Here is a 17,553-nt window from a genome sequence, read left to right on the forward strand (position 1 = left end):
TAAGAAAATAAATTTGCATAACTGATGGAAAAATGAGTTTTCCATAAAAGTTAGCCACTCTTTATCATTATTGCTGTTGTTGTTTCTACTCCTACTAAGTTCTTATTCTTGTCCAGTAAAATCAGAGTCATGGCGAGGACTTGGACCTGCCTTGCAGAAATGAAGGAATGGCCTTGTGAGGTTCAGGGTGACAGCTCCCAGGGCAGTGCACCCTTATCCACCTGCAAGCTCCTGATAGCCCAAGGTGACACCATCACCTCCTCACTGTGTTTCTAAGGCAGTGCATTGAGCGGTGCCTCATCCTCCAGAACCAGAGTTCGGGGTAGAGCTGAGTGGCTTCCATTGTTATAAGCCATTTCTCTGGATCCAGTTCACACTCTGGTAATGCGGTGATGACACCAGTGCCTGTTTCATGGAATTAGAGTGAGGACAGAATGAGCTAATACACGTAAAGCTGTCAAAATGCTGCTGGCACGTGGTTGGGCTCGGACAGTATTAGCCATTACTACTCTTCTGTGGGAGGCCATTTGCTGCTGACTTTAAAAGGCTGATCTCACAAAATCATCTGCTCCTTGGCAGAAAAGCTCAGCACCGATAGCCAATTCGTGATTTCCTCCGAATCCCAGATGGCAGCTCTGCAGAAGTTTCTCCTTACCTCATTTCACCTCACCCAGATGTACCCGCATCAGGACCCTTGGTCCAGCAGCAGTTCTGCAGGCAGGAGGATGGCCTGTTCCTAAACGATCCTGGAGAAGCCACACGCTGGGCTCCTCCTGCTAACCTGGGCTCCTGGCCCATCCCCTGCTGGCTTTATGAATGCTTCGCAGCTCTACAATGATACTAAAGAGGCTCCAGGACAGTATTCACGCAACCCTCTGCCAAGCAGAGCGAAGAGAACATCACTCTGTGCAGTGTCAATGGGAGGAAACTCAAGGGAGAGCTGTGGGGACCTCCTGGGACATGCACAAGTGAGGCCATGCTACCTGGCTTCCAGAACACGCCGCCTTCTTTCTAACTTTACATACAGCTCTGGGTGCAAGAGTTCATGGCCTCAGACCTGGAGCACAGGGCCCACCCCATTACACTGAGGGAAGCCGAGCCTGTCACAGCAGCCTGTAGCAGAAGACAGGGCAGGCGAGTCATTCAGTTCTCCCTTGTGAATGCCAGGAAGGAAATTGTCCAGAATGTACCCCAATCCAAAATGGAAAGCAAGAGCCAATAGTCTGTATTTTGGCACAGACTGAACTCTGGTTTTCCTTCTCCTCTTGGACTGAATCCTTCCCTAGTGGGTTGTGAATCTTAAGGGTTTGAATGCAGAAGGAGGAGGGGCCTGTCAGTTTCTGAGCCTTGAGAATATAGCGGAGCAGGCTGTTTCACAACACCTGGGGCCTGTGACCAGCAGTCATGCCTTCAAACACCTCGCTGTCCCAAGGTGTTTCAGGTACTTCCAGTGAAGGAAGGATGTGTCTGAGCCTTGAGTCCCAAGGATGCCAATCATCTCTCAGTGGAATCCCTGTGGCTATGGGCTAAAACGGAAACCCCTTCCAGAGTTAGGGCCCATTGAGGGACTGTGGACCTGAGAGAGTCCCATTTCTATTCTCTTTTACTGCCGAGCTCTGAGAACATACTTGTGGTTCCCTGTCACAGATCAGAGAAGTAGAAATAAAATTCTATATATCATATAACAGAGAATAAACACACTAGCAATTTTGAGTGCCACAGGCAGAGCACTGTACCTGGCTAAATGGGAGGACCATCATCTCCTCTGATGTTATTATCATAGACCAGGCTTATGCTCCTCGGTTCTCTTAGATTCCCCAACACCAAAGCCACGTAGACACAGAGAAAGCAAAGCAGCTAATATCCCCCAAAGGCCAGGCACTGTGCTTTACCTATTCTATTTTATTTATTTCTCCTAGTCATCCTAAAAACATTGGTAATTTTAGTCTACTTTATATATATATGGGGATTAAAGCTCAGAGACAACGAACTGCTTATTAGAAGTCACACAGGTTGTAATGTTGGAAGCCATATTCTGTGCTATTATAACAAAATGTTCTGTGCTATTATAACAAAATGCCTGAGGTTGGATAACTTATAAAGTAGTTTATTTGGTTCACAATTCTGGTGGTGAGAGTATCCAGACAGCATGGTGCTGACCTCCTAGCAAGTTCCCTTGGCTTTGTCACAACATGGCAGGGAAACAGAAAGGGAACTGACCAGATGCAGAAGGACCGAAGAGGGTGCCCTTGATTTATAACAACCTGCTCTTGTGAAAATTAATCCAATCACAGGAGACTTGACCTCCTTTGAGATAATGTTAATCAATTCCTGAGGGTGCAGCCTCCATGTTCTAATTACCTCCCGCTAGTCCCCAATCTCGACACCACTATACTGAGACCATGCTTTCAGAACATGGATTTTGTGGGGACAAACCACACCCTAACCGTAGCCAGGGTCAATATTTGAACTCAGATCTGTAGGCTCCTAAGACCACCCATACCACAGCAGTATTAATTACTTAACTCAGTGCCCACCATCATGAATCTTCCAGAAGCCTTTCCTTTCTCATCCTCCACTCGGTACTATTATGCCTGTTAAGGGCCTGGGTCATCCCAGTGCCCTCCCCAGCCCAGGACCCCAGTAAGCAAAGCTCTCTTGGTTTCAGTGCTGAAAGTGCCTCAAGCTTTCTCCCTCCTCTCCCAGTGGGGAGCTTCCTTAGTATGTGCCCAGTACAATTTGATCTCCACAATTTACAACCAAATCTTGGGAAGCTTAGAACAGCCTCCTGCACAACAGTGGCTGGAACATGCAGAGGGTTGGTATGAAGCCTCCACATGGGCTTCATGACTCGCTGTGCTACACTCAAACCCATTATATTGAACTTACCATAAAATTCACATGATTCCAGCCTCCAGAAATGACAGTTTTATTTAGAAGTGAGCAAATCGATGACTTCATAGGCCCCAGTGCCAAGATCTGAACTCAGTATTTCTCAAACATTTTATTTTCAGGGACTTCTTCATACTCTTAAAAATGACTGAGAGCCCAAAGAATTATTGTTTATTGAAGTTATAGCTATCAATATTTACAGTTTTAGAAATTAAAGTTGAAAATTCTTAAATATTTACTCCTTAAGTTCATAAAAAATTATAAACCTAATGCATTTTAATATAAATAACATATTTTAGGGAAAATGTATTTTCTAAAACTATTCAGCCAGAATACTATTTCCAAAAGTATTCAGAGGGACATGTTTCATGTTTTTACAAATTCTTAATTTCTGACTTACCAGAGGGCAGCTGATCACTCCTGTCTGTTTCTACAGTCTATCTGCTGTGATATCAAGCACCAGGTTGCCCCTGAACGACCCCTGGTAGGTAGGCTTGGGAGATGCCAAGAATAAGAAAGGCAGAGAATATCTTATGACAATAGTTTTAACCTGTGGATCCCCTGAAAGGGTCTAAAATAGAATAGGTAAACCACCTCTCAAGGGTTTCCTAGACCATATTTTGAGAACCTCTATCTCAACTTAAGGGTATGACTTTTTCCCCTGGACATAAGAAGTTGGCAGGAGTAGGGGTGGATTTCAGAAGGAGTGATGGTCCAACTATTAATTTTAAGAGGAAAGCCCCCAAGATGAGCGTAGGCACATTCAGACATCTCTACAAACTGTCTGGCTAGTTTGAGGTACCCCCATCAGGTATGTGACCAGAAGAAGAGACAGAAAGAAGAGATACAGGAAGTAGTATTCAAATCCAGCTTCCCAGAGCCCTGAGGGTACCTCTATAGGGATCTGGGAGAACCCAGCTCAGGGGAAGAAGTGAATGGGTCCCCACTTGGGTGTGGGGGCTAGAGACATCAGAGCCACAGCCTGACACCACAGCAGTTCTTTGGATGGCAAATCCATCAATAATACCAATGGTAACAATAACATTATATTACTAATAACGTAAAAATTATCTCACATTGAGCACTTTGAGCCAGGCAGTGTACAAAGCACAAAATGTAAATCGTTTCATTAATATTAATCCCTCACCATCAACTCTCGGAGATGATTGTTAATCCTAATCCCCTTTTTATAGGCAAATAAGGCACAGCAGGAAGAGCTGGAGTTACCCATCAAAGTCACACAGTTCCTGTGGTGGTCGAGCTGGAATTTGACCCCAGGTCTACCGGGATCCAAAAACTTTACTGCTTCCCAGTCACTGCAAGTGGGCAGACAGCTGCCAGAGAAAACCTCATGGTTCCAGGGCAGGAGGCACCGATGTCTATTGCAGGGGAAAGGCTGAGATCCCAGCTCAAAGAACGTTTCTGCTTCTGATGGGAAGAGACATGTGGACAGGGTGGATGCTCTGTGCCTACTCTAGTCAGACTTCCAGAGGGTTCAAGGTGAATTGCACTGGGAGTATCACAAGATTTAGGAAGGTGAGAAGCAGAAGGGACAACCCTCCGGGCGTCACCCCCAAGTCCTTCATGTTCCCTACCGCATTCCCCACTCTGAGGTCAGTAAGGATCAAGCAGTCTGGTCAACATTGCCACCAGCAGGGAAGTTTGGCATTTGGCACCCCTACCTCCTCCACATAAAAACCACACCCTTTAGATACTCTGACTTGGGGAGCCCTGTTCCCCAGCAGATCACCGACACAAAGCCATGTCCACTTCCTGCCCCTTCTGACCTCAGCTTCCCAGAGGTGTGAACCTCTCATAAACAGGCTCTCTATCTCCTGATTCCCTGAAGAAATAAACAGGGTGATGGTGTGAGAATGCCATTCCGAGTCATCCTCCTGAACCAGAGGCTCGGTTCAGCTCTGCACGAGCTTTTAATTTGCGTGCAGACAAACACAAAAGACCCAACCGGATATACCTGTTATTTCCCAATGACCTGAGAGCCCGAAGTTTATGTTAAGCCTTGGGTTATGGCAGAGCTTGCACGCAAGCCTCGGAGGCTCCCTCCCACAGGCAACTGAGAGGTGATGGTGGAGAGGACAGAGGAGCAGCTCTGAAGTGACAGAGCATAATTTAATTCCCCCTAAGCTTTCCAAGTATGCAGACTGTTCCCCTTTTGTCAGCATATAACCCGAGTGATTTGTTCGACTCAGGCAAGAAATGTCTAATTTGAACCACATTGCAGCTAAGCCCTTCACCAAAGAAAGAGAACGCCTGCAGCTCAGCTAGTGGCTGGTGGCAGCTGAGTAGCTGCAGACCCCATGGGACCCTATATTTCTTACCCAGGTCATGACTGGGAAACATGTGGATTGAGGACTTTAATCACCGTACTTGCTATACTCGCTCTTCTGTCTCATTCTTCATCCATCTCTCGTGAATGGGTTTAATTTTAGCAAGAATGTTTACAGGACAGTGTTGGCCCTGAGTCCCCTAACATCCTGGGTTTCCGTCCCAGAAGGGCCACCAGTAGGTAGGTAGCTAGGGGACTTGAGGCATACCTCCTAAATTTCAACCACTGTCTTCCTCCTCTGACAAATAGGACAAACAGTGAGGGTGTACAATTGGACATATTTTAGTGGCAAGTGATCTGGTTCAAGAAGAAAGAGATCAGTGTTCTAACTCTGCTTTCACCCAACCAGCTGTGGATTTGGGACAAAGAACTCCTCTCTGGGCCTCAGTGTCCTCATTTGTAAAATAATGGTCTGGGTGTCAGCCCTAAATCATTTATGTTTGGCAAAATAATAATAAAAAAAAAATTGACCAGGCATGGTGGTACACGCCTGTAATCCCAGAACCTTGGAAAGCTGAGGAGGAAGAATCCCAAGTTCAAAGCCAGCCTCAGCAACTTAGCGAGGCCCTAAGCAACCCAGCGAGACTGTGTCCCTAAATAAAGTATAAAAAAGGGCTGGGGATGTGAATCAGTGTTAAAGCTCCCCCAGGTTCAATCCCTAGTACCAAAAAAATAAATAAATAAATAAATAAATAAATAAAAGTATTATTATGACTATTATTATTATCAGTGATTCCCTCCTATATTTCTGAAAATTTCAGTAGCCATGAAAATCTTTTAAGATTCTTGCTTAAGGGGCTGGAGGTATGGTTCAGTGGTAGACAGCTTGCCTGGCATTTGTGAGGCCCTGGGTTCAATCCCCAGCACAAAACAAAATTCTTCTCTACAATCAGTCTTCAAGGAATTATCACTTGTCAAGCTTTGTTGTGATATCAAAGAAGAATATCTGTAAGTATTAAAAGCTATTAAAATATTTCCACTTTTCCAGCTACTCAATATTTCAACGGATTGAATACAGAATAGACACTGTGTAAGAATCTCTCTTCTCTTCAGATAAACATTAAGACTGGCAAAAATGTAAAACTAATGCTACTTTATTCACCAATGTTTTCAGTTTGGAAAATATAGTTATTTTTCATAAAGCACACTACTTCACATATAACCTACTGTTATTTTCAAAAGAAACAATATTTCGTAAGAAAAGGATTTGGTGTGAAGTTTCTGTGTCTGCCTCACTCCCCACTGAATTCTCAGATTTCCCCCACAGCCATGCCAGACTGCGAAACGGTTCCTCAGCACAGCCTATGTTGCAAGGCTGTTCCCTGAGTCAAACCCTCTGCTGCAAAGAAAATTCCCTTCCCTCTATCCTCCCCATTTCCTCATGGAACTGTGCTCTCCTCTGGGCTCCCTTGAGTACTTTGCACTGTTATTCCATTGACTTCATACTGTCTCATGTTATTTTTGGTTTCATATTCAGTAAGTCTGCGCTCAACCAGACCCTGAGGGACTTGGTCATCTGTACAGCCCAGCACCTGGTATGCATTCAACACCATAGAAGAAACCAATGTGTTGAACCCTGTGGATTTCATCACAATGGGTTGAGAATGTTCCATAGGGTAGAAGTTCACAGTTGGGGTGGGCAACGCTAACTGCACCCTCTAAGGAAGCCCAGTTAGGCTGGTGATCCCTCGGTGTCAGAAAATTTGGAAAATTTCTTCAGGAAACGATCAAGTTAATTGAAAAGCTGATCATCTAAAAAAAAAAAAAAAAAAAAAAAAAGAATATTGAAAGAAGTAGGAGCTGAATTAACTACAGTATATCCTTGGAAGAGCCTTTTTCCTTAAAGAATGTGAATTATCTCACCAAGGACACTTGAAGAAGAGTAATCTGTGTGGCTGTCCATGCAGTGGCCAACAGTAAAGAAACCTGTGCATTTCAGTTCTTCCAGGCTCCTGAAGTGCAGAGGGGGGTCTTGAGGTTACTCACAGGCGGAGGATGCCCACTAAACTGGGTTTCAATCTGTGGTAGTTCAATGTCCTTTCTCTTTGAGATCAGCACAACACATTCAACTTTTACAAAATGTCCCCAGAGTGAGAAGAGAGGCCGAGGTTGGGTCGAGCTTAGTGAACACCTAAGAGACAGAGCAGATAAAACCTGCCTGCTACCTCCACTGAGGACCCAGGGACAGCATTCTGCAATGGAGGAGAAATGAATGAAAGTCCAGGTCCTCCCCCCCCCCCCCCCCCCCCCCCCCCCCCCCCGGGAGAAGCGGTTCCCCGCTGACCTTTCCCCTCCTAGTCGGCTGGAATGCAATGCCAGCTTAAAGGAAAAGGAAGGGTCCTGTGTTTTTGTTTGGTTTTTGCTTTTCCTAATAAGGCATTTCAGAAATGTTAATGAACTTGGCAAAGCTGGCTTTGGAAGATAAGGAGGGGGGCGAGAAAGGTGGTGGCGATTGGAAGCTGGTAGTTGGAATCGAAAGAACTTCTGGCTCTGCGGGGAGTTGCGTGACCTGTGTGGGTGGACGGAATTCACGATGGATGGATGGATCGCAGCAGAGCAAAAAGCGCAGCGAGAAGGAGAACCCGAGCGAGGCCGGGGCAGGGGGTGGGCGGGGAGGGGGCGCAGTTTTCCTTTTTGATCCGAGAGAAGAAACTCTTGTTCTGAGAAGAGTTTGGGGGAAGAGAAGGGGGGAAGGAAAGTCGCCCTGAGCCAATGCCTGGAAGCTTGTGACATCTGACTTGGGAATCTCCCACAGTTTCTTTGATTGTGACAGCCTGTGTGTAGGTGTCCCTTCACCTCCATGAGATAAGAGTCTGTTTTATGAACACTGTGAAGTTAGCCTTGTGGGCTGAATTCTGCAAAACCCTTGCAGTGCTGGAAGGTTACAGAGTGTAGGAGACACAAGGAGAAGTGTACCTTGTCTGAGTCCCCCAGGGCTTGGGGTCCAAAACCTTTCCGATCCTAGTGAAACAGGAGAAGAGAACGTTTATTTCAGAGGAATAACAGTATAAACCACAGCCTGAATAAAGCCGGAGCCCTCCGGCGGCTGGAATAATTAGCTTAGGAAATTCGTGGTTCAAGATGTTCCCACAAAATCTGAAGAGAAGCAAAAGAGAAAGCCAGAGCCCGTAGAAGAAGAAAATGAAGTCTGTCTCACATGCAAGAGCCACCTTGCTTGTGGCCGCCTAAGAGAAATGGTGGTTTGGGAATGCAATAATGCATGTGTATAACTTCGTCATATTTTTCTAGATACTTAGTGGAAGCCTATGTTATTTGAAAAGAACTCCAGACCAGTCCCCGCCCCACCCCATCTTGTTTTTATCCTAAAGGCAGTGTAACATGGACCTCCTGATATTCTGGGAGGACAGTCTTAAGCACACAAAAAGGACTTCCTGAGTTGTCACCACATGCATGATCCAGCCAGGGATGATGCAGGGTCCTCTCCACTCTGACTGAACTCTAGGGTAATTCATGGTGGGGATCTTAGATTTCAGATATTATTGGCAGCAATTTAGGAAGGAGAAGCAGGATGGTGGGATTTATGGCCTTATAAGAGCAACAACAGTTTCTCATTTCCACTCATCCTCTGCGTCATGTGATATGTTTCAGAAACTCACTTAAAATTGAGAAAATAAGCCATTCCTAATTGTACTTAAGTAAGGAAATAGCTCATTTATGAATCTAAGAAGATTAAAGAATATGGCTTTGGTGTGTTTGTTTAGAATCTATGCCAACTTTTTTTTCAGAGGAGCAAATCTGGTTTTTCTTTATTCTTAAAAAAAAAAAGAACTTTAATAAAGCCCCCAAAAAATTTTTAAAAGAGGGCTTTACAGAAGAGGGCTTTGCAATTGCAACACTCAGAGATCTTGACAAGTAACTCAAGTCTTCTTTGAATGTAGGATTTTTGTACTCTATTGCATGCACTTTTGGAATGAATCTTTTCTTTTTAAGGAGTACATGATTGTCTTCTTGGAGTTCCATACAATTTAATATTAAAAATAAGACTTCTCCAACTTGTGGTTTAAATTTCTATAAAATTCAATTTCCACAGTTAGCTCAAGAGATCTTTTTAAAATGAAATTCCAAGCATGTTGTTTGAACTGATTTTAATGTTTTCCCCAGTGGATTTGTGAGAAAGTGCAACACCCTGACTTCATTCAGCCCCACGACTGAACCCTAACCACCCTTCTCCATGAACTGCTTGCTAGCCAACCTGGTTTCCTTACAGTGCTTCTATCACAAGTGTGTTTTCTTGCTCCAGTTTCTGGGCTTACTGTTCTCTTATGCCTGAAAAGTTCTTCTCTGGTCTTTGTGTGGCTGCCTTCATCATGCATTTCCTTTCAAAGTCTCATTCTTCGTCCTTCCTTTGTGAAGCAGTGTCCAATCCCCACCCCATTGGTCTTTTATCCTTTCCCTCTCTTTCTGTCTGGCATCCATCGAACCTCCTCATCTTGTTCTTGGTTAGTTTACATCTCTGCTACGGCTTCACTTGGACATGGTTTGAGTTTCCTGAACCTCCTGTGTTGTAGCCTTTGTCCTCAGTCCAGCAGTATTAAGAGGCCGTAGAATCTTTAAAAGGTGGAGCCAAGTGGGAAGTGATTGGATTCAGTAAGGCATTGTCCTGCAAAGGGATTAATGTTCTTGAGAGACCCCTATTTGTTTTGTTGAGAATGAGTTATCATAAAAAAGGAAATAGTGGCCCCTTCCCACTCTCTAGCTCCCTATCTCACCATGAGATCTCTTCTGCATGTGATCCTGCCTGTTGTAGTGCCATCCACCATGAGGCCTTCATCAGAGCAGAGCAGAAGCTAGAACCATGTACTTAGCCCTCCAGAGCAGTGAGCTAAATAAACCTCTTTCTTTACAAATTATCCAGCTTCGGATATTTTGTTATAGCAATGATAAATGGATTAATCTGTTTCTGCCATGAGATTCTCAGTTCTTCCAGGAGATAGACTTCGTCTATTTCGTTCACCATTCTTTCTCCTGAGTGTCTGGCACAAAATAAGTGTTCAATAAATATATAAATTAAGAGTGTATAAATTATATGACATTAATCTGAATCTATTTTTTCTTTCTGGGCCATCTTCATCGAGTTTGGCATTATTTATGTCAATTAATAGTAATGAGTAGGACAGAGTCCCTGTATATATGGGTAAATGTGATTCAAGTATGGCTTAGAAGAATTATCTTAAGGGGTAGGACAGAAAATTATGCAGATATGTATGGTAAGAATATATTGTTCAGGGGCTGGGGATGTGGCTTAAGCAGTAGCGTGCTCGCCTGGCATGCGTGCGGCCCAGGTTCGATCCTCAGCACCACATAAAAACAAAGATGTTGTGTCTGCCGAAAACTGAAAAATAAATATTAAAAAAAAATTCTCTCTTTCTCTCTCTCTCTCTCTAAAAAAAAAATTACTAGTGTCTACATTGTAATCTCTAAATACCTTTTTTTAAAAAAAGAATATATTGTTCAACCTTTAAAACATGGGCCAGTGGCAGATATACCAGATCAAAACTACAGCAGACTGATAGCAATGCAATAAAATCTTCTTTTTCCTGTTTCTCAAAAAAAAAAAAAAAAAAAAGAATATATTGTTCAGTTTCCATTTGAGCTTTGTCATCATGAATCTGAGATGTGACATTGGTATTTGGGGATTTCCCCAACATTTGAGGTGAAAATGTAAATTATTACTGCTTTTCTGGAGGGCTATGTCCTCCAACCCAATAATCCCATCCTAGAAATTTACCCTAGATAAAGATAGTTGGACAAGTTTGAGGAGATGCATGTACAAAGATGTTCGACAAAATATAACTGATAGTAAATAGTTGTAAAGTACCTAAATATTCAGCAATTATTGATTGAAAAATAAATCTGGAGATATCCATGCAATGGTATATTTTGCAGCTATTAAATATATACATTAAGCTATTAATATATAAATAAATATATAAATTAAAAGTGTATAAATTATATGACATTGATCTGAATCTATTTTTTCTTTCTGGGCCATCTTTGTCGAGTTTGGCATTATTTATGTCAATTAATAGTAATGAGTAGGACAGAGTTATTAAAGACTATATGTCCACATTTATTGATACGATTAGATAACGATGAATTATCAAGTAAAAGAAAAAGCAATTTCAAAGTATCACATAGAGCAAACCCATTTGTTTAAGTCATTATTCACATATTTATGTATCTTAATATCAAGAAAGGCATGAAAAGATGTTCCCCTACACTGGCAAACATCCGTGCTATAAACTTGTCTTGGGTGTCTCACTGTGTGAGATTCTCAATAGGTATCTTATGCAAGTCCTTTAATTTCACTGTGCTTCATTTTTGTCTTCTCTATAAAATGAGGATGACAATTTTTACTTTGCAGAGTTATGGAGATTAAACTTTTTTTTTTTTAACGTAAAGTCCTGGTCCAGCAGGAAGTCCACAAGAATTCATTTCAGGCTCAGAGGGAAGAAACCACCCCTACCAATCAATACACCGCTATCATTACCCTAAAAAAGGAAGGAAGACCTTCAATGCCACCCATAACCCACCCACTTCTGCACAAGGGAGATGGTCTCTCTCTTTCAGTTCCAGGATTCCTAGAAAAGGCCTCAGCATCAGCAGCCATGGTCCTGCAATAAACCTGAGAGTTGATCTTTCAGTGTATTCAGGACACTGGTAACTCCAAAATGCTAATGGATTCAATGGATAAGGAAGAAAAGTGGGAAAGAACCACAAAGATGGACTTTTCCCCTTTTAAATTCTCTTTTCAAACACTTCTTGTGGTATATTTCAACCAGAAAAATACTGAGAAGAGGATGAGACACAACCACTTTGACATTTTGGTGAACATCTTTTCACGCCTTTCTTGATATTAAGATACATAAATATACGAATAATGACTTAAACAAAGGGGTTGCCAGCAGCAGCCAGGGCTGCTCCAACTGGGGGAGGAGTGGCTTTGCCCTGGGGAGTGGCCTGGGTGTCAGAGCACAGCATCAGCTGCAGACCTGCAGTGAGTTCCTGGGGTCTGTTGTGTGTTTCTCCTGAGGTTGTTGTGAGGAGCTAATGAGATAAGGGATCAGAAAATGCTATGAAAACCATGCAAGGACTATCACTGTGCTTTTATTCATGACTGCCTCTTATCTGTCCCTCTCCTGTCCTCTCCTCACCTTCCCTGGCCTGTACATATCCCATTCTCTTTCTCTCTAGATTTATTCCTGGGTCATTAACTCAGGGGTGGGGGAGGGGGAGAGGATGGGAGGGAATAAGAAGAAAAGGAAGAGTAGAATTCTAACAGGAAATGTCCTGTGCTTTCCTGTCCTCTCAGGAATGGGAAGCTCCCCTCACCTGAGGCCACAGTCCCTTCCTGAGGCCAGCCTCCCAGCTGCTTGACAGTCCCGTCAGGAGCATGAGGAGCCTGTGAAGGACTCTTCTCCCCTGAGACACGGATTGAGGTGAGGGTCCTTGCATTATTTGGGGAATGTGAATGGGGGTGGGGAAGGAAAAAGAAAAAGCCAACTCAGCAATTCACAGCAGCAACCGGAAGTTCTAAGGGAAAAGGAAACAGCCAAAGGCCAGGAGAAATCTGAGGCATGGGTCAGACCGAAAATACCTTTCTCAGGGAGGGTCAGAATGCAGAAAAAAAAAAACCCAAAGAGAATAATAGTTCCTGAACTTTTGTAAGAAGAATATTTTTTCCCCCTCTGAAGCTAGTAAACACCTCTTTAAAGAGTAAGTGTGGTTAAACAAATTGAAGAGCTAAGCAAATTACCTCCCTGCCCCAGTGGCTTTAAATGGAAGACAGAAGGAGAAAGTTAAAGCTTTCTTCCCAGGGCACAGGGAGTAGCTTTTCTCTGGAGGAGTGAGGCCTGCTCTTCAGACCCTGAGGGTTCCCACATCAGCCACTCCAGGAGAGGTTTGTTTCCCTAAGCACTGAGGCTAACCTGGCCTCCTCTTTATTAAGCCACTCTGAGCCACTCAGATAACAAGAGAATGAGAGAGTGTAGGCAAGCAATAGACCACAGGGGAGCAGAGAGAGATGGAAAATAATCCAGCCATGGGAGAGAAGAAAATGGCCTTTCTTTCCAGAAATACTCAGGAGACCGGAGAGCACAGCAGCCAGTCCTGCACGGCCCCAGCCCCTAGTAAAATACGGGAGTCATGGGACTTTGTGGGTTACGTGGCCAGCTGTCCAATCATTTTCACTTCTGCCTTGAGCCAAGGTTACAAGTAAATATGTCCATCTGAATTGTAGTGTGTGGAAAGTGTCTAGGAAAATAGGTGAACAGTACATCCTTAACATAAATAGTCTATTGAGTAAGATTCCAATATTGAAAAACAAAATAAAGATCTTTCAATCTGTCAAGTATAAAGGCAAAGAGTGTCACACACAAAATGTTAAATGCTTCCCTTGGCAGGGATGGGATTACTTCTTTTCATTTTTTGTATTTTTTTTTCCTACCATAATCATATATTTTGACTGTACTCTGAGAAATTTAGACATGAGAAAGTTTTGGTTAGATAAGTGTTTCCATGGCTCTGATTATTTCTCCATAAATGCACATTCATATCCACACGTGGGATGTCTATGGGGGGATTCTGTGCACACACGTGTGCCCACCCATGAACAAACGTGTGTGCCAAAGCTCTGGGGTATTCTCTCCATCCGGCTAGGCTCTTCCTTTCCTCTGGTGAGCTCTCCAATCCCTGTAAATTCAGACCACATTTCTAGAGAGAGACTCTCCTGGTACTGCACCTCCAGCCTTCTCCGGGGGTTTCTGGGAGGTAGTGCCTCCCAGCTCAGCTTGGATAGGACTGCCAGGATCCTTGCCTTTGGTCTCCACTGTTGCTTGCTGAGAATAGATGGAGGGAGGGGGGAGGGGACCTGAGACTTGGCTCATAGGCCCTTTAACAGAAGGGACCACTAATGGTGCTCACATCCTGTAGAATGTATAGAGGACACCCCCAGAGAGCCAAACGCAAAAACTGCCCAACTCTAGGGGTATGAAAAAGGACACACCCTGCCAGGGAATCACCCGCAGGCTGTTGGCACCAACTGAGGGGAATGGGACTCCCTGCCTGAGACTGCAGCTTCCTATTTCCCTCTTTGCTATCAGAGGTTCAAATTTCTTCTGGCACGAACAACATCCTTTTCTCAAAGGACATGTCATTCTTTTTCTCTACGTTTTTTAAAACACAGTCTAAACAGAATAGTGTATTGGGCTTCCGAGTTAAGGTCTGCATGCTCCCAGGCCCTTTTACTCTTGTGTCTGGTAGAACTTCTCCCATTCTTCAGTTATTCTCTTTGTAAAAAGTTTGTGCCTTCGTCACCACCAGAGCATTGTCTTCAGGAAGAGTGTAGCTCTAACCATCACTGCATACCTGCAAGTAATTAGTAAGCGGTGTTTGGTTAATAAGCAACATTCAGCTCTGACATTAATAACAGATGCTTAAAGCTACATACAGCTGGTGACGATTTAGTGACACCAGGTCATCTCAGTGTTTCAAAGCATTTAGTGTGGGAGAGTGATTGGAATGCTGCCAGATGTCACCAAGCTTAAAAAAAAAAAAAAAAACTAAGCAGGTCTTAGAAAAGGACCCTGGAGGTGCATGCATACAGTGAGAGAGGCCCTTGCTCTTTTCAAAATATCACCTCCCAATACCCTTACGCTGCTCCTCATAGTTATGTCTCTCCTCAGCTCTTCACATCTGTAGAACAAACATTTTTTTTTTTAAGCAAGACTCAGGGTTCATTGGTTGGCCATGGATCAGATATTAAGAATGCCCTGGAAAAGTTGGGGAAATTTGGTTCTTTAGTGTGAGGCACCAGCTGCATTCCCCAAAGCCCACAGTTGTTCAGCCACATTGAGTAACTTACCTCTAGGTTCCGAGTGGAGGTTCAGCCTTGCTCGGCTAGGCCTGCGGGTGCCATGTTTGAGAACTTCCTGGAACAGCATACCTCCTCTGATTGCTCATTCCTGGCTCTTCCCCCAGGAGGGACTGAGGTTCTTGCTCTGAGGTTCTCCAGTTAAAAAAGGGATATCTTTTTGCTTGCTTTCTCCAGACCCTATTCTTGAATTTGGTGCAACAGAAAGCTTCTCCTGGTGTCCCTGCTCACACAGGACCTTCTTTAGGTCAGGCTAAACTTTCTTCTTCCATTCCTCAAACTGGCTTTTCCCTCCCTCATAGGCCAGCTACTTCACACAAACCAGGTCCTCACATTCAGTTGTTCTGGTCTGACAATGGCTTTGCAATCATCTTTTAAGTTTCTTCTCATCATGGCCTCCCATCATGAATAAAGATCCAGAAATGACTTCATGTATGTTAAATATGTAATATGTAGAGGAAAATCCCCTTCTGATAGAAAGAAATTGGTACAGGGAAAATGCAGCTAAGCCTTTTCTCCTACAAAAGCTAACCTTACAAAAGACCACTGGGCAAGGATAGGTGGGCAAAGGTCCTGGCTGAGGGACACTGTCTCCTGGGAAATCTGGGCTTTTTGTATTTGCAATTCAGTGCTCTTATAGAGAGGCATGGGGGCAGGGGGCGCAGGCGCAGGTAGCTCAGTGGCAGAGCATTTGACCAGTGTGCACAAGACCCTGGTTCCCTATGACCAGTGTGATTCTGCAATCTGTACAATTAGAAAAATGAGAAATTATACCCCAATGATTCAAATGTATGAATTGCCAAGATTGTTGTAATGTCATGTGTAGCTAATAAAAAAAAAATTAAATTAAAAAAAAAAAAAGACCCTGGTTCCATTCATCCCAGCACTGGCGGGTGGGGGGAAGATAAATAAAACAATGCCCCTGCAGAATGATGTAGTTAATCACTTTCTCTTTTGAAGACTAAAAGAGAATCCTTTTTGGGAAATCAGAGTTAACAAATTACTGACCCAAATTTCCTTTCTTAGGTAGCCAGCTCCACATACCTAAGGAAGGGCTGCCAATCTGCAATCAGAGAGGCAGATATTGCTGAAAGAAATGTGTTCATGCCTTCCCCATGCTGACCCTACTGTCTCCTTCATAGATCAGCACCCCCTTCTTCCTTTATTACATGCTTCCTCTTCTTCTCTTTGGAAAGAATGTAATATTTGATGGGCATGTCTGTGAGGCGCCTGAGTTTCTAATTATAGTTCCATTACTATCTATCTTGTGACTTGGGGAAACCCTGCTTGCTCTCTTTGAGACCCAGTTTCTTCATTTATAAGATAAAGAGCTTGAAACATGATCTGTGGTTTCTTTAAAGTTTTGTGATTCTACATTTTCAGATTTTATACCTTAGTGTGTGACTACGTCTGTCTTACTATATTTGCATCCTAAGTCTTATATGTCTTTGTGGAGTGAACAGATTTACCATTGAAGAATCTAAAACTTCAGCAGAAGGTACAGGGAGAGTCAAATAGGTGAGTGGTAGTGTACAGGGCTCCCCCAAACTACATCTTACACCTTTTTCTTGTGCAACCACTCCTCTGGCAGTCAACTCTCCTCCTCTTGGAGTCTGGATTTGGTTTTCCCTGTTTTACTTACCTATCTTTAGTATTTCTACAGAAATTACTTGCAAGAGAAACCCTTCTTCCGTGGTATTCAGATCCACCTCCAAAGTATAATTTGTCCTTTATATCGTTTTCAAATGGAAATGTATTCTCAGAAGTAGGCAAGCATTGTGCAAAGTCACTCCATTATGAAAACCAAAGTCACTGTCACAAGTGATGACAAATTCATTGCATAATTTATTCTTCCTATCAGTTTGCTGATATGTGTCCTTTCTATTTAACCAGATGCTTTTTCAGAAACTGTAATGTAGCCATTTGAAGGGCTGTGAATGAAAGATCAACCTCACCCTTTCCACTTTTGCATGAGCATTTGACTTTAGTTCAATGAAAATTCTAGAGACCAAAACATCTCTGAAATTAACTTCCCGGCTCTGTTCTTTTAGAAACCCGTTAAAGAAAAGTTAAAATGGACCCTGATCACTAGATCCCATCTGGGTTGGGGTAACCATAGCTACCAGGTAGGAAGCCCTATCTTTGTGCTTCCCTAAATGCAGTGACCTTATAGCTGCCATGACCCTGTGAGGAGTGTAAAAGCTATGCCCATGGAATTTCTCCAAAAGATATCAGGTGCTGTAGAGTATGGGACTTCCCATGTGGGGTGGTATGTTAGTCAACTTTCTGTTGCTGTGACAGAATATCCAAAATAATCAACTTATAAGAAGGAAAGTTTTATTTTGAGACTCAGAGGCTCAGTCCGTGGTCGGTTGCTGTTTTGGGGCCTGTGGCAAGGCAGAACGGCATGGCAGGGAGCACG

This window comes from Marmota monax, unplaced genomic scaffold, assembly GCF_021218885.2.
Source record: "Marmota monax isolate L192 unplaced genomic scaffold, Marmota_monax_Labrador192_F-V1.1 WCK01_AAM20220418_F8-fsc00010, whole genome shotgun sequence".
Lineage (NCBI taxonomy): Eukaryota > Metazoa > Chordata > Mammalia > Rodentia > Sciuridae > Marmota > Marmota monax.